The sequence below is a fragment of the Azolla caroliniana genome, unplaced genomic scaffold, assembly GCF_043228905.1.
Source record: "Azolla caroliniana isolate FFs.n. ecotype wild unplaced genomic scaffold, voAzoCaro1.0.p SCAF_17, whole genome shotgun sequence".
In the NCBI taxonomy this organism is placed as follows: Eukaryota; Viridiplantae; Streptophyta; class Polypodiopsida; order Salviniales; family Salviniaceae; genus Azolla; species Azolla caroliniana.
In genome coordinates, this window is record NW_028230452.1 from 6345573 (window position 1) to 6368984 (window position 23412).

A 23412-nucleotide genomic window follows, 5' to 3' on the forward strand; every position below is an offset into this window, starting at 1 on the left:
TCAAATTTTTTCACAAACACGCAGTGGTCAACTTGCGTCTTGTGGTACCCTTGATCGGTCATGAAGGAGTCGAACTTCCGGTACCATTGCTGAGGGGCTTGCTTCAATCCGTATAAGCTCTTCTTCAGCCGGCACACCAGGTGCTCCTTCTCTTTCTTCTCAAATCCTTCTAGTTGATGCATGTAGATCTCTTCTTCGAGGTCGCCATGTAGAAATGTCGTCTTGACATCTAGTTGCTCTACCTCGAGGTCCATGGTTGCCGCTATGCTCAATACTGTTCGAATGGATGTCATCTTTACTACCGGAGCAAAGATCTCATCGAAGTCCACTCCTTTCTTCTACTGGAAGCCTTTCACCACGATCCGGGCTTTGTACCTTGGTGGATTTCCGGCGTCTCCCAGTTTCAGCTTGTACACCCACTTATTCCGGAGTGCTCTCTTACCTTTTGGCAACTCCATAAATTCATATGTGTGGTTCTCATGTATGGCACTTAACCACTTGCGGCTATGAGTGTCTCTCTTTGCTTCTTTGAAGCTTTTCGGTTCCCCCTCATCGGTTAGCAACACATGTTGTGCGTCCGAAAATCTCCGGGGGGCTCTTTTCTCTCAACGAGGATATCTTTGACCTTGGTTTTCGGCAACCGGTTCCTCCGTCTATTCCAAATATGAATCCGATTCGGGGTCTTGTTCGGTTCCGGTTTCAGCCTCTTCTTCTTCTTCTTCGGTCGGTTCGGTTTCTGCTCTAAGTCTAGCCAATTCTAGGAGTCTCATCCGGCTTCCGGCGAGATGGGTCCTCAGCTCCTTCAGTTGATCTTTGTGAGTCGACCCGGAATTCATTATCTTTTTCTCCGACTCCTAGTTGGCAATGGTCTTATCCTCCATGAAGATAATGTCCCGACTTCGAAATACCTTCTTGTCGTGGCGTGGCTCATCCAGAAGCATAGCATTGCATAGACAAAAGATAACGTGCAAGTGAGGAAGGAATCGTTGGGATTATGGACGGAAGAGATGAAAGAGTAGAGATGAAGTGTATAGAGATCGATAGGATATGGCAAGGTAGGATTTTTAAGAAATATGAGATACGGCAAGATAAGATATAACATGATATTTGAGAAAATGTAGGAAATTTATAATTATTATCCTGAAAGAGTTACAAAATGGCTACGAGCGTCTTTGGACCTTCGATCTTTGTCTCACAAGGTAGTCACTCTTCTCTTTCTTGATAGTAGACCACAATCTTCCCTTCTATCTTTCGATGAGGAAAAGAGTCGAACCTCCGCCTTTTCGTTGCGAGTTGAGCGTTGCCGCCACTAAGCTAGTTCTTCTCTTGTCTTTTGAAGATTGTATATAACTTTTACCTTCTCTCCCTCTTTCTCTATTATGATATCTCTTACAATATAATTTCGCTCAATTCCATACAATAATTCTATTCAATATGATTGATTGATTCCCTGATATACGGGTGACTATACTCCCTTCTCCTTTTATAGGAATGGGATGGTTTTGCATGTGGGCCATATGTCACACATGCAAAGAGGGGCTCTTGCATGTGTGCTATATGGTGCACATGTAGTATATTACATGGTGTAGACTATACAATGCTACTTCAAATAAAACAACACATTTTCTTTTACACATATAATGACTATTGGCTTAATGGTAGGCTTTGAGGTTCATAATGTGGAGGTTGTTGGTTCAAGTCTTCTCTGACCCATGTAATACAATTTATGGTGCACATGTAGTACATTATATGGTTTAAATCCATATAGTACATTATATGGTTTAAATCCATATAGTACATTATATGGTTTAGGATTTAAACCATACAATATTACTTTAAATAAAACAAGCCATATAATTTTATATATACTACAATAATAGGGTAAATGGTAAGGTTTTAGAGTCATAAGGTGGGGGTTACTGGTTCAAGTCCTCTCTTCTCCATATAATATAATATATATATATATATTATTTGCCTCTATATATAATGTATAATATTATCATAGTATGTTTTTTAATATTAACTTTATAAAACATTATCAATATATATTTTATTTTAGTTACGTATATATCTTCTGGTAGACTTTTAATGTGAAGTTTTCGTACTTCACAACATCCAGCCCCTCTAGACCTGCACATCCTCTAGCATGTGCCACTATCTTTCATCTTCATGTTGATCTATTGGAGGAGGTTCAAACTCAAACCTTTTTTAAAATACTTTTATCCTCTTTCCAACTACCATGTTTTGGATTAGTGTCCCATCCAATTCAGTAAGTTTATAAGTAAAGTTATCATATACTTTTCTTACTATGTAAAGCCCAAACCATCTTTAAGCAAACTTGCAAACGGTGCTATGTTGATTATCTAAACTGCTATCATACATGCGTACCCAATCCCCTTCTTCTATTTTCTTAGGCTGAATTCTGTGAGTTTTATCAAAACGAATTTTATTCTTTAGTCGAGCCTCCTTCAATCATTGGGTTGTCAATTCTATATCTTCAAGTTAGCGTTCTAATTGTTGAATTCGCAAAGCAAGCAATTATTCTCTGCTCACCTCCTCTCTCCATGGAATAGATATCCATGACATAATTGATTCTTCTACTAGCATGATGGGCTTTTGGCCAAGTATCAATTCAGTTGGCATGTATCCTGTTACCGAACTATGCGTTGTTTGATCTGCGCATAGTGCATAAGGTAGCACGTGTGGCCAATTGCTTATTTTACCTTTACAGCTTTTCACAATCGCCTTAACTATTGGGCTATGTCCTCTTTCAATCTTTCCATTGGCTTCTAGATTATACGCAGTTGTAAGTGATAATTTGACCCCTATCCGGCTGAAGAATTCTCTAGTTTCATCAGAGTCAAGTTCTCCTCTATCTGCAATTGTTTTACCAACACACCCATAACGACATATTACATCTTCCAATAGAAATTTACATACAGCTCTAGTTGTTTTTTGTCGTAGTGGTCTTCCTTGTACTTGGTTTGTAAGGTCTTCTCTTGCTAGTACTAAATATCACATTTGACCTCCCCAAGTGGCATTGTCACTAGATCGACCAACCATTTATAATGCATTGATGATGAATATGTTGGTTTTAGCTTATCTCGATACCGGATAGTTGAATACCTCTGGCAGACCTCACAGGTTTCCACAAACTTCGTTACATCTTTATATATATGTGGCCACCAATACTTTTCTTTCAACTTCATAAATGTCACCCATATGCCTCTATGTCCTACCCACAAACTATCATGGAATTCATTAATTAATTTTCTCTTAAGGTCATCCTTACAAATTACTCGAAGAGGATTTTTGGTTGGCCTTTTTGGACGCCTCCATAAATGCCCTTCATGTAAAAAAAACTTGAATGCTCGTCTTTGAAATTCATTTAATTGTTTCTTTGATCATGATGGGTTGGCTTCTTGAGTCTTTTGAAAAATTCTTATTTCTAACCATTGACCTTCATACTCTACGTCTTTGAACATTAAGCTTACATTAAACTCATCATGAGGCTTAATAGATACTTGATGACAAACTTGATGGCTCATAGTTGCCCAATTCTCATCTTCAATTTCCCCAATTCTTATCTTCATTTATGAACCTTGCTCTTGATAGCATATCTGCGACTAGGTTCTCTTTGCCCTTTATATGCAGTAATTCTAGGTTCATGGTTCTGATGTATGCAATCCATCGAAGCATTGCAATATCTGGTGGGGTGCAACTTGCTATCATTCCGATGAGTGGTAGACAATCTGTTTCAACCACTACATCTACTCCGATCAAGTAATCTCTATTTGTTTTTAATGTAGTAAGCAAACCCCACAATTCTCGTTTAACTTGTGCATAGTTTCTTTGTTTTTCATTTAATATCTTTGCCCCAAATCTGATAGCATATCGATGTTGGTCTTCATCTTCTTGGTTGATAACCCAACCGATCCCGATTGGGCTAGTATCAATTGTTACTATAATTGGTCTTTCACCTTTGTAGTTTGGTTGACGAAGAACTTGTGCTTTCAATAATGCTTCTTTCAATTGTTGAACAACTTGTGTATGTTCATCAGTCCAAATAAACTTCTTCCCTTTTCTTAAAAGTTGGTAGAGAGGATCTAATACATGCACAAAGTGTGGTAACCAAATATGATAAAACACACATGCACCTAAAAATCTTCTCACCTCTGTTACCGATTCGCAAACCTCCTTCATATTTTGTATTGCGTTAATTTTGATCGGTGACGACTTCCTCCCATATCAACCACACATATAACCAACTATCAGAACTTCGTTCTACCCAAAGCTTGATTTTGTTCCTAATAGTGTCAAATGTACCTACTCAAGCTTATTTAAAATACTCTCACAATCATTAATGTGATCCATCACAAACTTTCTGCAACCATTTCCAACCATAGTCTCATCTTTATCTCTTTCTAAGCATCCCTTAATAGGAATCTCATCTAAAAATGGCATAGTTACCTTTGGGATGTACTCATGTAGAACTTTGTTCATTGCATTCATCATATGAGCAACTGAATTTGTCACACCTTGAGGTAGAGTGCACATCTAAACTAACCCAATTGGTGTTTTCATTGTTGTGATATTCTGACTATCAATTGTTATCTGAAACTGGTTGTATCCCGAATATAGGTCTCCTATAGAGTAAATCGCTCTCCCAGCAAAAGCTTCTGCAAATTCATCAACGATTGGTCTGATTCCTGCATTTCGGATTGTGACTTTGTTGACTGGTTGTAGATCTTGAATGAATCTTAGAGAACCATCTTTCTTTGGAATGGTGAACCATCGGTTGGAATATGGTGTGTTGGAAGGCTCTAAAATCTTCATCTTGACTTTATCCTTCAGTAGCTCCAACAACTGAGGCAATCGAGCTCTCGGTACTGCAATAGGTTTAAAATTCCAAGGAATATGAGGGATAGTAAATATTACCATTGGTGTCACCACCTTTGGATCTATACAACCAATCTCCTCAACTTTGAATGCAAATGCTTTCTCATGCCTAAAGATCATTTCTTTGAAAGTCAAGATCTCTGATTGCAGAAGAAATTCACCCCCTCTGAAGAGAAGTGATGTCCGATCTTCTCTATTAGTCGAAGCATAGGGTCGGTTGCTACTACCTCCATCTTCTCTTCGTTACCAATGGGTAATGGTACTGCAACCTGTTTGACCTTTTTGTCTATTCTTTTGTATTTTGTATTACATAAACTTTCTACTTCTTCATATTTACAATTATACCTATCAATCTCATAATACATATTAATTGAGTTTACATGTATCTTTCTAACACTCTCATCATCTTTTTTCAAATACATTTCTAACTCTTCTATGGTATTTGCAAAAGAAATTTCTTCCATAACACTTTCAATGTGCTCTTCCATTTCAAGTACTCCATTATCCTTCAATGTCTGTTGAAACAAATTAGCATTCTTTTTCAAGTTCCTCTTGCATTCATACATCCTAGTCACACATATAGCACCACTTTCAGAAACATGAAATGACTTATTCATATGTTGTAATGCCCTACGTGAGGGTCTTTTAATAATGGGACTATTGCAACCCTCATTTGCAATAGTCCTAGTCATAAACCTAATTATCAAAATCATCACATTCTTTTGGTATCGAATGATCACGAAGCTCTTGCTTGTTCCTCTCATGATTTGGGCGAACTGTCATAAACTGTATAGTTCTTCGTCCATCTTGGCTTCGAATCTTCGCATGGGCAGACCCATTGTCAAGGACTTTGGTCTCCATCCGTACCGTTGTGATGTATCGTTGCCCCAAGATTATCGAATAGGTAGATCCTTCCTACTCAAAGAAATGTTGATCTACATCTATATCACCAATAATAACCTTTACATTTGGGCATGCACCAAATAAATCTTCGGTGACTAATGTGATTGCTTTTACATGCCAACCATGTTGAGTATCAATTGGCCATCTACCTTTCTTGTAAAAATCAGCACTCATTATATTTATTTCAGAACCATGATCAATAACTGCCATCACCATGTCTGGAACATTTCCAATTTTTACATGATGCTTAGTAGTGGCTCTTGCCCAACATTTGCGAGAGTAGTGGCTTCTTGCATCTATTGAACTTATCATTGAGGTTGATGCATGTTGAGAGTCAACAAGGATATTGTTTGACTCGTTACTCACCACTTCATATGCCACCTTCGGATTTGTCTCTTTAACCTGCTCATGTACTTGCTTCTTTCTTCGCACAATATCAATTACTTCATCATAAAATTCCTTTTTCGCAATACCTAACACTTCTCTTAGTGCAAATTCTACTCAACTGTCTGGTATTCTTGTTTCTAAAATTTCTTTAAATCAGACATTAATTTGAATGAAGGACCAGATTTACCTTTTTCGACTTTTGCGTCCATCTCTTTTCTTTTGCTTTCTCTTGTCTCATGTTTTTTTGTTGAGCCAATCTCATCATCCTTGGTGTTCTACCATCTAAGCATAGATTGTCATAGCATCTACTGGAACATCCCATCTAGTGTTTTTTCTTATAGAATCTCCGGCAACACAAAGGTCTTCCATCTTCAACTTTTGCTTTTGTGCGAAACTTACAACCTTCTCCCAAAATGATGATCGGTATGGTGTGTCATCAAGACGCATTCCTGCCGTTACCGAGTAGTACATTACAGAAGCCTTTTTTGCTTTAGCTTCTTCAGACTTAACCTTGTGGACTTCTAGTTTCAGTTAAGTAAATGTTACCATTTTTCTAGTAGACCAAGTCTCGATTTTCCATGTCTTTATATTCCACACAATCACGTAGTCGATGTTTGAGACTATCACACCACATGCATCGAGGTCGAAATGGTTCCCTTGACCTCGAAGTCTAACAATTCTCAAGCTTTGACACTTTAATTGTTAGATCTTTCATACTTTGAACTAATTCATCCAGCAAAGACTCACTGTTAGTTTTGATCATTTCTCGTGGTTGATGGACCATTTTGTGTGATGGTTCTCGACCAAGTCTTTGAACTTCGATGTTTTGCTCAAGCCAATTTATGATTCCCACATGTGGTATTTGTAGCATTGCACCATTCCTTTGCATTCTTTTCATAAATTTATTAGAAGCATTTGTTACCTCATTCCAATCTGTAGTGATACAATCCTAGGTATTTGATACTTCAAGCATAAATTCCAATTCTTTTCTATATCTCATGTCAATTGCCTGCAAAAATAAAGCAACCTTTTGCCAAGACAAAGAATTTCTTTCTTTAGGCTTTAAGTGTCCATACAATCTATCAAACTCTTTTTTCGTGTCAGCCACAGATAATGCTTTATTTTCTTTTAGGACCCATTCATGGAATGAACACATAGTAACGCGAGAGAAAACCTCACAAGCATATTCAAACACAAGTGCTTCTTTGAATGCATTCTAATCCAAACTATGCAATGTTTGTATTTCATGAATTCTATCTCTTCATTCCATTTCCACTAATTTATAAAATTTCGCCATCATATTGACATCATTCATACTAGACATTTCCATTTCATCATAATATATATTCACATACTTCGAAATATGTGTGCCATCAAACATACCAATCTTCTCTCGAACTTCTCGTAAGGCATGAAATAATATATCTAAGTTGATTCAACTTTTCAATAAACAACCTTACTGGATCCATTGTACTCGTACTTGCCTTGTTGATGTTGATCTTTACTTTAGATGTCTCTTCTACTGAATCCCCGTTTCACGTCGGGTTCACCAAATTGTGTCGTGGTGTGGCTCATCCAAAAGCGTAGCATTGCGTAGACAAAAGATAATGTGAAAGTGAGGAAGGAATCGTTGGGATTATGGACGAAAGAGACGAAAGAATAGAGATGAAGTGAATAGAGATCGACAAGATAAAGCAAGGTAGGATTTTTAAGAAATATGAGATATGGCAAGATAAGATATAAAATGATATTTGAGAAAATGTAGGAAATTTATAATCATTATCATGAAAGAGTTACAAAATGGCTGCGAGCGTCGTTGGACCTTCGATCTTTGTCTCACAAGGTAGTCGCTCTTCTCTTTCTTGATAGTAGACCACAATCTTCCCTTCTATCTTTCGATGAAGATAAGAGTCAGACCTTTGCCTTTTCGTTGCGAGTTGAGCACCGCCGCTGCCAAGCTAGTTCTTGTCTTGTCTTTTTCAGGAAGATGACCACAACCGGGGAAGAGTCAAACCTCCGCCTTTTCGTTGCGAGTTGAGCACCGCCGCCGTCAAGCTAGTTCTTCGCCATGTACTTCATTCCCCATCCGGACACAACCATGATCACCGGCTGTGTAGGATGAGAAGCATCTCCTTGACTTCGACCTCGTCCCCGATTTGTTCCAGTTTTGGGGACTCCGATACCAGCCTCTTCCCCGGTTGTGGTCATCTTCTGTAATCAAGGCCTTTTGATCGGTTTCGGATTCCCTGTCCTTTCGGCGAACTTCTTCATCTAGCAAGCTTGATTTTAACCTTGCTAGCGACAACTGCTTTCCTTAAGGCCCAGCGTTGCCCAACGTTGTCGTGCCTTTCGGCTCCGGATCGTTTGCGTGAGTCGGGTGGGAACCGCCGAGGTTTTGGACTAGGAGAAAGAAAAATACAAATAAGGCTAGTAAAGAATAGGTATAAAGAGTTATAAGATAAGAATCTCGTGAATCCCACGAGTTTAGTATATTTAGTCAATATTTAGGTAGTAAGAGAGAATTATTTTAGTAAATTCATGAATCCCACGAATATTTTAGATTGATTGATCATTATAGAAAAATAATCAACAAAAACTACAATGTGCTCCCCATCCTTATATAGTGATGGGAGAGACTAAGCATAGCTACATGCTTTTTCTAATATGTTCATGCACACTAAATGTGCATGTGATGCCTTTCTAATCCTTGCTTTTATTTGCTAAATATAGTGCTCATGCACGGTAGATGTGCATGAGTCACTTTTTAGTTGCTTGCGTTTTTCTATAAAATATTCACGCACTCTAAAAATGCATGATTTACCTTTTAATAAAGGTAGGCGCAAATAAAGCACTTATAGTTATTAAATCTATTTATAGAACACTAAAGATAAGGTAGCATAATGGTAAAGTTGAGGTTTGGCTACATGGAGGTACAGGGTTCGAATCCTGCCCTATGCACGTGATAAATATCTTGATATATTACTTTATTTATTTATATGTAATTAAATCGGTTATATTATTTTTACTTTTTCACGTAGTGTACGAAATACACTACGACACTCGCCCCCTCCGAACCCGCACATCCTCCGGTATGTGCCGAAGTTGCCGATGCTCGTTGTCTCCCCTTCATCCTCCGTTTGTCCCGCTATGTCAACTTTGTCTCTCCATTTTGAGTAGACCCATTCTTTCCACCCGAACCATTGTCGCCATCCGATCCACCATATTCTTTGTTCTCTCTCGTCATATTCTTGGCCCTTGTCATTCGTGGTAGTGTCTTTTACTGGCCTCTTTGTTGTCTTTATCAACCTTGACTTTTTTCCGGATCGCTCTCGTCCGATCGACTTTCAGTTTGATCGGCTTCCGATCGGATTCGTATTCGGCCGAATCGGAATCGGTTGTTCGGTTTCGATTGAGTCGGTCTCCTTCCGGCCCGGTTTCGATCTATTGGTTTCGGTTTCGGTTGGCTTTCTTTTCCTCGTTTTCACCAGCCTCGACCGGTCCAACCTTCGGTTGATTCGGATTAGCTTCTTTCCAGATCGGTCTCGTCCGATCGGCTTTCGGCTAGGTCGGCTTCCATCCATATTCGCGTTCGGCCAAGTCAGACTCGGTCGATCGGTTTTGACCGAGTCGACCCCTTTTCGGGTCGGCTTTCTTTCGGGTCGTCTTTCGGCCGAATCCTCATTCGCCCGGTTCGGCTTTCGTTTGTGTCGTCTTTCAGCCGAATTCTCTTCCTTTCGGTTCGGCTTTCTTTCGGGTCTACTTTCGGTCGAATCCTCTTTTACCCGGTTCAACTTTCTTTCGGATCGGAATCCCGTCCGGATCACCTTCCATCCTAACTAGCTTCCGACTTTACCTTTCTTGCCGCCACCTCCCGTCTCTTCGGTCTCACGTTGCTTCTCAGACACAACCGCCGAAGTCTCTAGGATTAGTGGGCAGGAATCCTCGGTATTATCATCCTCCGTTGTTTCACCCATAGCCATATTCTCGGCTATCTCTCCGTCATACACATCGGCTTCGACCTTTGTTTTCTTTCACGTCGGGTTCACCAACTGTGTCGTGCCTTTCGGCTTCGGATCGTTGCGTGAGTCGGGTGGGAACCGCCGAGGTTTTGGACTAGGAGAAAGAAAAATACAAATAAGGCTAGTAAAGAATAGGTATAAAGAGTTATAAGATAAGAATCTCGTGAATCCCACGAGTTTAGTATATTTAGTCAATATTTAGGTAGTAAGAGAGAATTATTTTAGCAAATTCGTGAATCCCACGAATATTTTAGATTGATTGATCATTATAGAAAAATAATCAACAAAAACTACAATGTGCTCCCCATCCTTATATAGTGATGGGAGAGACTAAGCATAGCTACATGCTTTTTCTAATATGTTCATGCACACTAAATGTGCATGTGATGCTTTTCTAATCCTTGCTTTTATTTGCTAAATATAGTGCTCATGCACGCTAGATGTGCATGAGTCACTTTTTAGTTGCTTGCGTTTTTTCTATAAAATATTCACGCACTCTAAAAATGCATGATTTACCTTTTAATAAAGGTAGGCGCAAATAAAGGACTTATAGTTATTAAATCTATTTATAGAACACTAAAGATAAGGTAGCATAATGGTAAAGTTGAGGTTTGGCTACGTGGAGGTATAGGGTTCGAATCTTGCCCTATGCACGTGATAAATATCTTGATATATTATTTTATTTATTTATATGTAATTAAATCGGTTATATTATTTTTACTTTTTCACGTAGTGTACGAAATACACTACGACAACGTGACAATGAACGTCTCCCAACTATCCGGGAAGGAACCGAGCAGGAGCAATGCGAGTACCTCGTCCGCGAGGGGTACTTCCAACGAGGTGGCTTGGTGCATTAGCCCTTGGAAGGCATTCATGTGCTCTGCCATACTGGAGCCATCTTGGTACCGAAGCCTCACTAACTTCCGAAATACCAAAACCCAATTAACAGCATTTTTGTTCTAGAACATGATGTTGATCTTCTCCTAGAGTTCATGATCCTTACCTTCTTCATTGAAGTTGTTGTATAGTCTCATGTCGATGAAGCACCGGATGTACGCCATTGTCTTCATGTGCATCACCTCCCATATCATGGCATCGATCTTGTCTGGTTTCTTGTCTCCGAACTGTACCGGCAGCTAGAGATCTTTGACCACGAGCATGTCCCTCATCTTCGACTTCCACACTAAGTAGTTGGAGCAGGTAAGCTTGAACATGCTCTGATACCAGTTTGTGCGGAAAATAGCGCTCGGTCACAACCGAGTCTTAAACAACAAAGGGAAGAAAACGAAACTAACAACTAGACAACACATGATGTTTACGTGGAAACCCTAAATGGGAAAAAACCATGGGAGCCCACGGACTCCAACTATCACTATGAGGGGAGGAATACAACGTGAGACTCAGAGGCAACGATCTCGAGCTCTATGTCCTCGCCAACTAACGGTTACAACAGAAAACTCCTTTTGTGTGTGTGTGTGTCTCTCTCTCTCTCTCGCTCTGTGGACAACAACAACTCTATATCGTCGTCTATGTAAAGTGATTGCCCTAAGTCATATTTATACCTATATGACTTTTGGGCTATTTACAAATATAGCCTCAGTGGGCTTATCCTAACATATTTACAAATATTTCCTTGGATGTGGTTCACACCAGATCCATTCAGATTCACTGGTTTCGGTTTCTGGATCTTATCTGGAACCCTTCCGAATCCGACTTCTTCATCCGGATCCCATCCAGAGGGAGCAAATTCCCAACATATATTTCCTCCAATTTTAGGAGGAAAAGGAATAAGTTTCCTGAATCTATGCTTTATTGTCATATTAGATTCAAAATTAAATTCAAACCCTACACTAGTGTTGGACAAAGTCTTGAGAACAATGTTAGGATTTCGGTTGGGTTGGGACCTTTGCCAGCCAAGGTGGGGGACAGCCAGAATTGATTCCGGCCAGGTAGTGAAAAAATTGATCCTTTATTGCCTCGTAAACTTCCATATATCCCCGATATTTTAATTTTCTTATTCTCTTTGGAAAACATGGATTGTGTATGTATGTTCCCCCATAGATTATGCTAGTCCAACGTACTCTACATTATTGTTACAATATGTCCCACAACAAAAATACGAAAGGCAAAGGAAAGCAAATCAACCTGTTTACAATGCTTCGTTTTAGGAAAAAATTGTCATCTTCCAATGAAAATGTGTCTATAGAAGAACCTATAAAGAATCATCAACACTCTCAAGAGTTACTTCATGAGATGAATTCATAGAGTTAGTAAGGCCAAACTAAAATTTCAAGAAGATGGACCTCCTAAATTAAGTGGCTTTAGGATTTGGAAACTAGTCTTTTATGTTGTAGTTATTGTAGGAGTGATCCTCATTGTAAGTCTTTATTTGTCAAAACAAGTGGCAAAAGTTTTAAAACTTCTGCATTAGAAGAACATGCTAGAAGTGAAGCCCATCACGATGTCATTTTGTTACAAGAACGAGACAAGAATGGTCTTGGAAGATGTAAATCAAAGAAAAAAGCTAGTCTAGACTTAACAATTGAAAGATTGTTTAAATGTGCATATTATATAACAAAAGAGGATCTTGCATTTAGAAAATTGGAAAGCCTCTTACAATTGTTAAGAGAGGGTGGTATGGAAGGCCTTCCATGGATGTATAACAATAACAAGGCTTGTGCAAGCTTTATCTTGCACATTAGTAACGCTCTTGAAATATGACAAGTTGAAGACAAGCCCCTAGTTTGGAGTTATGGTAGATGAAGCTACCGATGTAAGTGTAATCGATAACTTGTGCAGAATAGAAGCTCGGCCACAACCAAGTTGAACACTCAATGGAAGAAAACAGAAAATAGAAATGAAGATTAATGCACTTACACTGAATGAGGCAACACCAGATGTTTACATGGAAAACCCTAATCGGGAAAAACCATCGAAGCCCACAGACTCCAACTATCTCTATTAGAGGAAGAATACAATGCGAGGCTCAGAGGCAATGACCTCGATCCCTATGTCTTCGCCAATCGGCGCTTACAACAGAAAAACTTTCTGTATATCGCTCTCTCTCTCTCTCTCTCTCTCTCTCTAACGGCTCTTTCTGACGTTGTCGTTATCGTTGTCTGCAACTGTCTCCCTTCCTCCCTCTCTCTTCTCTCGCTCTCTCTCCGTAACAACTCTTTCTGCCATTGCCATTGCCATCATTTGCAGTCGTCTACAACGGCTGTTTGTTATCGTTGTCGTCTATTGTTGCCGCCATTTCTGGCTATTGTAACTGCTGTTGGTGCCGCTGTTGTCGTCACTGTTGTCATCAGTTCTTGGCCGTCACCACTACCGTTGTCGTCGTCGTGTGTAGTCGTTGTCGGCCGCCGCTATCACCTACGCTTCTGACGATGTCATCAGCTGAGTAAACGCATAGATGTGCTTCTACACTCGAACCTAACGTAACGTACAAGGCATCAATGCTCGACTAAGTTTTTCTGTCCTCTTTGTCTTTTCTTTGTTTTATCTTTTGATTTACAATAGGACTTCTAGACAAAACCATAAGGAAACACACGAAGAAATTATAAGTAAGGAAGAAGTTTTAGATGTCCTTAACCCTTTAGTTAAAATAGAAAAATGGGCGAAAGAGATTGAAGCTGAAAAACAAAAAGATAAGGAAGAAAAAGAAGTGCTTATTGCTGAAATAACGAAACTTAAAGTAGACAACACGAACTTTTTGAAGCAAGTTAAGGACCTTGAGACATCTAGGGAAGATGGTGAAATATCTTCCCTAGAGGATATTAAGGATGAGATAAAAAAGTTCAAGGACGAGGATATTAAGTGATATGGAATTAGCAAAAACTGGGTGGGTTGATGTAGTAAAACGTAATATTAAAAAGGAACTAAAGGATGAAAATATTGTAAACACTACCCTTGAGGAGGAAAAATGCATCAAGCTCGACGCCTAAATGTACAAGTTACTGAGCTCAAGGAACAGGCATCTCCTGACGAAGATGGACAAACATTAGGGAAAATGTTGGGGTACAAAGCCCTACCAATCACTAAAACTTGGAGGGTAGGACGTGACACCACTAGGAAAAGCGCTTTGGTCCTTCAGTTTAAGGAATCAGAATCTAGAATCACATTTTTTAAAAAGAAACCAATTCTTCAAGGATTGGGCGGGGACCCTATCTACCTCGATGAAGACCTGACCAAGATGCAAATTGAGCATTGTAAAACTTGTATGCCGCGAGTCATACATGCTCGTAAAGAGGGGCATCGTGCTTTTTACCGAGACGGACGTGTGATAATAAATGATCGCGCTGCCAATTGAGGGCGTGTGGCCCATATGATAGACAATAAACTTAGGATGACTTTATGGAACTGTAACGGTGCACTTTGGACACACCTTGGCCGTCTAGAGGAGATCTTGAAGATATCTAACATACTTTTTTTAGTAGAAACACATCAAAGCCCAAATCGACGACTGCTAGGAGTTGACGGTTTTCGTTGGGAATCTGTCTTTAGACAAACCTCACGTCGACATACTACTAGAGGGGTTGCGATACTATTTCGAAGAGAGATACATAAAAAGATTGAAATACTAAAGAAAAACCTAGAAGCCCGTTTTATGTGGGTGAAGGTCCTCACTAACAAGGATCAGTCAATATTTATCGCCGTGTGTTACTTCCCCCCGAAAGGATCCCGATATAATATGGCTGGAGAGGCGAGTATAGTTGATGAAGGAACGCCGCATGGGCCTTCGTATGGTGGGCCTTCTCCATACGAACCTTTATCAGATGACATAATCCGATATTCTTCTCAAGGGGAAGTCTTCCTTGTAGGAGATTTCAATGTGAGAACCCAATCCCAACAATGCACAATATTTCAGATGGATAGAAACCTAGAAATGGTGAATGTCGACCCTTTAGACTTAGACATAACATGTACATCAAAGGATCAAGGTGCGGACGCCACAAGCTTTGGCCATCATCTGCTTGAACTTGGAAGCCGACACCAGATGATCATATATAATGGCTTAGCCAAGTGGCTGGGCTCGGAAGCGCTCACATGTTTCCCACATGGAGGAGGGGAAAGCACAATTGATTATCTAATAGGATGCCTTGAAGCTACCCACATTGTTAACTATTTCCGGGTGGCCCCATGCCCCATTGGTGCAGACCATACCTTCCTATACTTTGAGCTAAAATGTGACACCTCCCATGCCCCCAACTGTAGTCAATCAAACCATCACACCATAAAAAATTTCATGCATGAGCTCGTTGACATCTACTCCGGACATGTTCAAGCCCATCTCTCCTCTTTTGATTCTTCCTTTCCTTTAGAGAACCTCACTACAGAACTTGCACACATGCTTCACTCACCAGCAATTAGTAGCTTCCCATACACAAAACACTCCAATCATAGTAGAATAGGGTCTATGCCATAGAACAAGTGGTATGACGAGGATTGTAGAAAGTTGTATAGACAACTTCAAGTGTCGTGACTTAGTGGTACTATTTCCTCAGTACATGCTCGAAAAGAGATGCGCAAGATGACACATTGTAAAAGGAGAGCTTGGGAAGCATCTCAATATTGGGAACTCTACCATATGCTCATGAGTAGGGATTGTGCCCTTGCATGGAAGAGACTACGGGAACCGCGACCACAAAAACCCATCGAGGATCCCAATATTTGGCACACATATATCGAGACACTCCACCATGTCCCTCACCAACCACCCATTCCAATGCCTCCAAGACCCCGAACTACTATGGGGACACTTTTCATGACCTCTAGGGTCACGAAGGTCATAAAAAAATTACAACATAGGAAATCCATGGACCACATAGGATTGCAAGCTGAGCACATCATATATGCTCGAGAGTGCCTAACCCCCTTTCTCACTCTAATCTTCAACCGTGCCCCTCGCCGAGGGTTTTCCACCACAATGGACCATGAACACGGTGGCCCCTATACATAAAGGAGGGGACCCGATGGATCCAAATACATATATGACCATTATGATAGCTCAAATGCACGCTAAACTATATGGTGCGGTAATGGAAGTGGAGCTCAGTGATTATATGGAAACATTAAGTCTTCAAGCACCTGAGCAGGCTAGCTTTAGACAAGCCTTCTCCAATATTGACCATATCTTCACACTTACATGCTTAATTGACCAGACGAAGGCTTGTAAGAAGAAACTATATTGTTGCTTTGTGAACTTCTGCAAAGCCTTTGACACTGTTCCTAGGGAGAAGTTGTTTGATAGACTTAAGAGCTTGGAGATACCAAATGACATGATCTGGGCCATATATGCCCTATATGAGCAAGTCTCTGGGTGCGTAAGATGCCCAGGTGGCCTCTTCGATTGTTTCACTAGCACCATTGGTGTAAAACAAGGTTGCCCCCTATCACCAACTATTTTTGTGATCTACATTGATGAGATCATTGATTTTATGGCTCGTAGGTAAGGGAGTATCTATTGGGGATACGCAAGTTAGTCTCTTACTCTACACAGATGACATTGTCTTGCTCTCGGAGTCGGAACACGACTTACAAAAGCATCTTAATGCCCTAGATGACTTTTGTACACAACAAGGACTAGTAATGAATCTAGCGAAAACTAAAGTCCTTATCTTTCATACATCGTTCCGAGTTAGGAGTAAATGTCGCCTAATCCTCTGTCATAAATTAGTTGAGGTAGTTGGATCATATGTATACTTGGGAGTCACTTTTAGTGCTCGCTCAAGTAAATTCTCGATGATGCAGGCAGCCAAACATAGGCTAACGAGAGGGTATGCATCCCTCTCACTCTTAGAGAGACAATGCCACCAGGCATACTTTAAAGAGCCACGGACTAAGGGATGGCTCTTCGACTCATTAGTGATCCCTTCCCTCATGTATGCATCAGTAGTATGGGCTCCAGGTCTACCATCTTTCATGTGGATGCAATTAGAGAGACCTTTGGTGACAATGTTATCACATCAACTCCGAAGCAAATTGACAGTACCACATGACATTATTAAAGGAGAGTTCAATCTACCCCCGATGTTAGTAGAAGCACTGTTTCAAGTGGTAGTTTTTATTCATCAGATACATAGCCAACCACAAGATAGGATATCCCATAGAGCCTTTGAGGCATCCCGATCCCTACTGTTGGGAGACAGGTCCCTCCGGATGGGAAGGAAGAAGAACAGGCTACGGAGAGTCGGATGGTGCAGACCCGGTGAAGACCGGATGATGAGTACCCGGCTATGGAGAGCCGGATGGTGCAGACCCGGTGAGAACCGGATGAGGAGTACCCGGCTACGGAGAGCCGGATGGTGCAGACCCGGTGAGAACCGGATGAGGAGTACCCGGCTACGGAGAGCCGGATGGTGCAGACCCGGTGAGAACCGGATGAGGAGTACCCGGCTACGGAGAGCCGGATGGTGCAGACCCGGTGAGAACCGGATGAGGAGTACCCGGCTACGGAGAGCTGGATGGTGCAGACCCGGTGAGAACCGGATGAGGAGTACCCGGCTACGGAGAGCTGGATGGTGCAGACCCGGTGAGGAGTGCTCACCGAAAGAAGAGACATATTCGTAAATATGTTTTCTGAGCATCCATTGTGGCTATATTTGTAAATAGCCGAAAAGTCATATTAGTATAAATATGACTTAGGGCAAACTTTTATATATGGTTGTTGTCATACTTGTTTGCGCGAGATTAGAGCGCGGAACTGTGTACAAAGAGAGAGAGAGAGAGAGAGAGAGAGAGAGAGGAAGAGGTCGTTGCCTCTGTTGTAACCACCACCTGTGGCGAAGATAGAAAGCTCGAGGTTGTTGCCTCGGCGCTTTACTATTGTACACTGTAACATAGTGATAGTTTGCAGCCTGTGGGCTGCCGTGGTTTTTCCCTAGTTTGGGTTTTCCACGTAAACATCCTGTGTACTCTTCTCTTCACTGTGTCGTGCATTCTTTCCTGTTTTCTATGTATGATTCTAAGCTCGGTTGTGGCCAAGTGTTGCGCATAGGGGACGTATAGTTCTCGTCACCTACATGCGTCTAGAGACACTAGCTCTTGGTATAGCACTGTGATGATTTGGTTACTTGCAAACGGCATAAACATTAATAACCTACCCCCCCTTAAGTACAACCATGGGACTTATCAAACTCTAATATCTCATGAAGACCATAATAAAGTGATACGCCAAAAAATATGGGAAATTTACACTTGATATAAATGGATGACCCCACGAGAGCCACTCCCATCTAAAATGTTGTACTATAAGGAACACTCCTTGCACTTCTCTTAGTTAGCTTTTATTACACGACCAAGATATCTACATATATTCTTATCAAATGCACTAAGGGTGGCCATTGGACAACTTAAGATATCATCTCACCAACTTGAGATTGAGAATGGTCGGGCTAATAGAGTCCCTAGAGAGGAAAGGTTATGTAGGTTGTGCCACATAGAGATAGAGGATGAGTATCACTTCACATGCAAGTGCCCAACTTATGCTGAGATACGAGTGGAATACCAAGACATATTAGGACCCCCTCCCACCCTCTCCAAACTATTAGATACCCCGAATGTAAAGAGACTAGGTAGGTATATCCTAGAGCTAAAACAACATAGGGAGAATAAATTACAAAGTGTTAACTTTATCTAATAGTTTGGAGAGGGTGGGAGAGGGTCGTAATATGTAACTAGTGTAACCATAACCCTTTTCCTATTCATCAACTTGTAACTAGTGTAATTTTTCAAGAACAAGGGGAGACGATGAATGTGGATACACTTACGCCGCTCGACCTCTCTCTTGAGGAAGCCGAAATGCAAAGGACAACCAAACACCCTCGGATCTTGGGCTTCAAAACAAGTCAACACGGATTAGAAAGGATTAACAAGATAAGGGAACATGAGCTACGTTGACTAGAAGCTATGGTTGGGGTACCTTTTACATCGGGGCCATGGGCCACATCCACATCGAAACCCTTTGACCTGGATGGAAATGAAATGGGGCCTTGTATAACATCATTTTCATTGTAGATCATGTTTGTTATTTTACTAGAAATTTTTAGCTTAAAACTCTATTTTTATTTTTATTTTTTACTTTCGATGAATGGGTAAATATCCCATTTTTTGTTGTAAACCATTTCTCTCATGGGCCAATTTTGGCCTTAGAAGACGTTAATATATCTTTCTTTCTCAAGCTCTCTTTGTTTGTATGTATACACTTGTTCAACAACATCACTGTCAGGAATAGTACTAAGACAAAGAGGGAATTAGTACTAAAAGATGCGAATTAGTACAAAGAGAGAGAAAAGGGTGTAGAACTCACGAGAGAAGGAGAGAGAGAGAGAGAAAGAGAGGAGAGATCGATAGAGAGAGAGAATGATGATAACAAAAGATATATATTTTTATATGAAGAGTAAATACCATAATAACTATGACGCTTAAGACTGACGTTGAACCGATTTGGTTCGAAATAATGCCTTGTGCCTCCTTTTAAAGTGTTTTCAGGAGTACTTCTGAAGTTTCTAGAATGTTCCTGAGAAATCTGGAAATATACATCAATTTTGTATAGTGAAATAATAAATGAAAATAATATTTTTTGTATTATAATATATGGTGTAATGGCAAGGGCTCAACCTATGTAACATAAGGTCATGGGTTCAAATCTTGCTATATCATGACACTATCCCCCTTTTAAAACGACGAGTGTTACGAGTCGTTTTGGATTGAGGAGCCGGTGTTGTGGGGAAAACTGGCTACAAGAAGAAACGGAGACCATAGGCGTGTGAACCACAAAGTGCACAGATGCACGCAAATTATAAACTATGCTTGGTTGGCGTGATGTAGGAAACTTTAATAGGACGAATTGAGCACATGAATAAATTTAGGCAAATCTTTGTCCGAAACGGCAGAGATTAACTACTTGACGTAACAACCCTCTCTCTCCTTGGTGTATAAAAGGAGGGAGAGAGGACTGAGTTGGGGATCACGCGTTTAGGGAGAAGGAAGTGTTGTCGGACTGGAAACCGAGCATCCTCTCTCCGCTCTCTGCTTTGTTTTTGTTAGCACGGATGCCTCTGCTAGCGTAGGAAGCCTGCGTGTTCCCGTCAAAGGCTACCTGTAGTATGATGGTGTGTGGGTGTGTGCGTTGTTCATTGAGCTCGTAGCTCAGCCCTGGCTGAGCCAGTTGTAATTACTCTATTTCCCTATTTAATCATTGGTATCTGTCTTGTAGATAATCATGTGTCCTTTCTCTTCTTTCTCTTCTTGTGCTCCTTGGTCCGAAGCCTCTATGGTCCCGCCTTTGTTTCACATACACACACATAATTCGGCGACATATTTGGTGAACCTGACATGAATAAGGCAGCTTAGGAGTGTGAAGATGAGGGGAACGAAACTTGCCGAGGCTATGGTGGCAACTGTAGACCGGCTGGTGAATGCTTGTGAAGGTACGGGAGCCCTCGACAGGGCCATTGAAATGATCATCAGCATAATAGGCCAGTTTAGAGGTAAGAACGTGACAAGCTATCTTAACGCCTACCGGGCCATAAATGATAATGAGGGACATCCCAGAGGAAGAACGACTATCCGGATTCCCTCGGGTGGTGATGTCGAGCATCCACATGAAGGTGTTCGAGGTGCAAGCCAGTGGCCAGACTTGGGAGGAGTTCGAAGGACAACTTCTAGAGAGGTACGGGTTCGATGACTCGCTCTGTCTATAGAAGCGGGAGTTTATGGAATGGGTCAAAAGCCTTGGAAAGTAGAGGAACACATCGGTGCTTCTCCAGGACTTCGAGAAATGGTTTGCTTGGCTCTCGGCGTTGGACAGGACCGTGCTCGACACGAGCCATGTCCTATTGTTTATCAAGTCCGTGGACGCGCAAGATTGAGAGAAGGTGGGTCCCCTATTGGAGACGAACGATGGGCTCACGGCCGACTGGGCCATGGTAAAAAGGGTCTGCAACCGTTTTGACAAACAGTGTGAGTGGAGAGAAGAGGGCCCGTTGGCAGCAAGTCCGACAGCGGGGAGGTAGCGTGAAGAACCGGTTTCTGCTCGAATGGAAGAGACACGAAGGTGGATTGAGTCCGGCGCAGTCTCGACTGACGTGGTGAAGGGCTTGTCCGGAGGCGAGGCCCAAAAAGAGCTCACTAAGATGGTATGGGACCTCCAGATTGTGCAAACCCATAGAAAAACAGTGGGGGATAGTCGCGTGACTGAAAGCATTCGGTCCACCAATGATGTATGTGGTGCAATGCGGTTGGCCACACCTGAAGAGTTTACGCGGATTTTACCAAGGCACTCAGAAGCAACGTGATGTACATACGGAATGGGCAGGTGCACACAAGTGAGACTCGGGAAGCCTTGGGATGGAATACCAGCCGGGGCGGAATGGAACGAGTAATGGAAGAAGCTGCGGTGTGACACGCTGAGTGATGGCGGCCTGAAGTCGAGAGACTTCTGATTCTGGACATTGGTGTTAGAAGGCCTCTCTGGAGTGCAACTAAGAAAGGAGGAAGCGAACCGCGCGGAAAAGCGGGTCCATGAGGTTACAAGGTGTGAAGCAATGTCTCTAAGTTTCGCGTGCGTGTGTCGCTCGAATGGGACCGCCAGGCCTTGGACCGGGGAGACAAAAGTAGTGAGGAAGTGGGAGATCAAGACAAAGACATGAGCAATTTATACACAAGTTAGATTTAATACCATGATTTCGGTGGTTTTCTTTGTTACATAGAATCAGTTTCATAATTAATCAAAAACTGCTATGAATCATAATGGGTTTTTGTTTTTCTTTAAAATTTCTAGGCTTTAAAATTGCTAGGCTTGACATGATTTCGGTGGTTATTACAATAATCGGTTATAAATCAACCAAAGGATAAAATAATCTAGCGAAGGCGAGTCTAGTGGGCTTCGAGCTCGACTATGTCCGACGGCTATGTTGCCTTGATTCGGAGTAGCTCTCATGCCATTACAACCTCCCTTATGCCACCGGCTACCGAGTTGACTACCACTGAGATGCCGAAGATGTTGATGTATAAGGAATAGAAGCCCTAAAATATCTTGAGTAAGAAGTATAATAGAAGCAAAACTCTCAAACCCTAAAATCCTAACTCCTCTAGTATGTTGAGGAGAAAAGAAGAAAAGTAGAAAGAAGAAGCTCTCAAACCCTAACCCTAAAATGAAAAGATGAAAGAGAAAGTGATAAGGAGAAAGTGAGGCTACCAAACCTTAACCCAAGAAGAAGAGGAGAAGATGAAACCCTAGTGGTATACCCCTACGGCAAAATGGGCGAGTTACAACCTCCATTATGCCACCGGCTACCGAGTTGACTACCACTGAGATGCCGAAGAAGTTGATGTATAAGGAATAGAAGCCCTAAAATATCTTGAGTAAGAAGTATAATAGAAGCAAAAGTCTCAAACCCTAAAATCCTAACTCCTCTAGTATGTTGAGGAGAAAAGAAGAAAAGTAGAAAGAAGAAGCTCTCAAACCCTAACCCTAAAATGAAAAGATGAAAGAGAAAGTGATAAGGAGAAAGTGAGGCTACCAAACCTTAACCCAAGAAGAAGAGGAGAAGATGAAACCCTAGTGGTATACCCCTACGGCAAAATGGGCGAGTTACAACCTCCCTTATGCCACTGGCTACCGAGTTGACTATCACTGAGATGCCGAAGAAGTTGATGTATAAGGAATAGAAGCCCTAAAATATCTTGAGTAAGAAGTATAATAGAAGCAAAACTCTCAAACCCTAAAATCCTAACTCCTCTAGTATGTTGAGGAGAAAAGAAGAAAAGTAGAAAGAAGAAGCTCTCAAACCCTAACCCTAAAATGAAAAGATGAAAGAGAAAGTGATAAGGAGAAAGTGAGGCTACCAAACCTTAACCCAAGAAGAAGAGGAGAAGATGAAACCCTAGTGGTATACCCCTACGGCAAAATGGGCGAGTTACAACCTCCCTTATGCCACCGGCTACCGAGTTGACTACCACTGAGATGCCGAAGAAGTTGATGTATAAGGAATAGAAGCCCTAAAATATCTTGAGTAAGAAGTATAATAGAAGCAAAAGTCTCAAACCCTAAAATCCTAACTCCTCTAGTATGTTGAGGAGAAAAGAAGAAAAGTAGAAAGAAGAAGCTCTCAAACCCTAACCCTAAAATGAAAAGATGAAAGAGAAAGTGATAAGGAGAAAGTGAGGCTACCAAACCTTAACCCAAGAAGAAGAG

At 41.2% G+C, this 23412-nt stretch overlaps 1 protein-coding gene across 1 annotated transcript in view; it reads right to left on the reverse strand.

Moving 5' to 3' along the window:
- Window positions 1–6224, reverse strand: part of LOC147853012 (GABA transporter 1-like) — a 94016-nt gene extending 87792 nt beyond the window's left edge. Inside the window, exon 1 of the mRNA XM_087333607.1 lies at window positions 6217–6224. The gene's annotated coding sequence lies outside the window, so the exon portion shown is untranslated. The remainder of the gene's footprint in view (window positions 1–6216) is intronic.
- Window positions 6225–23412: the final 17188 nt, after the last annotated feature.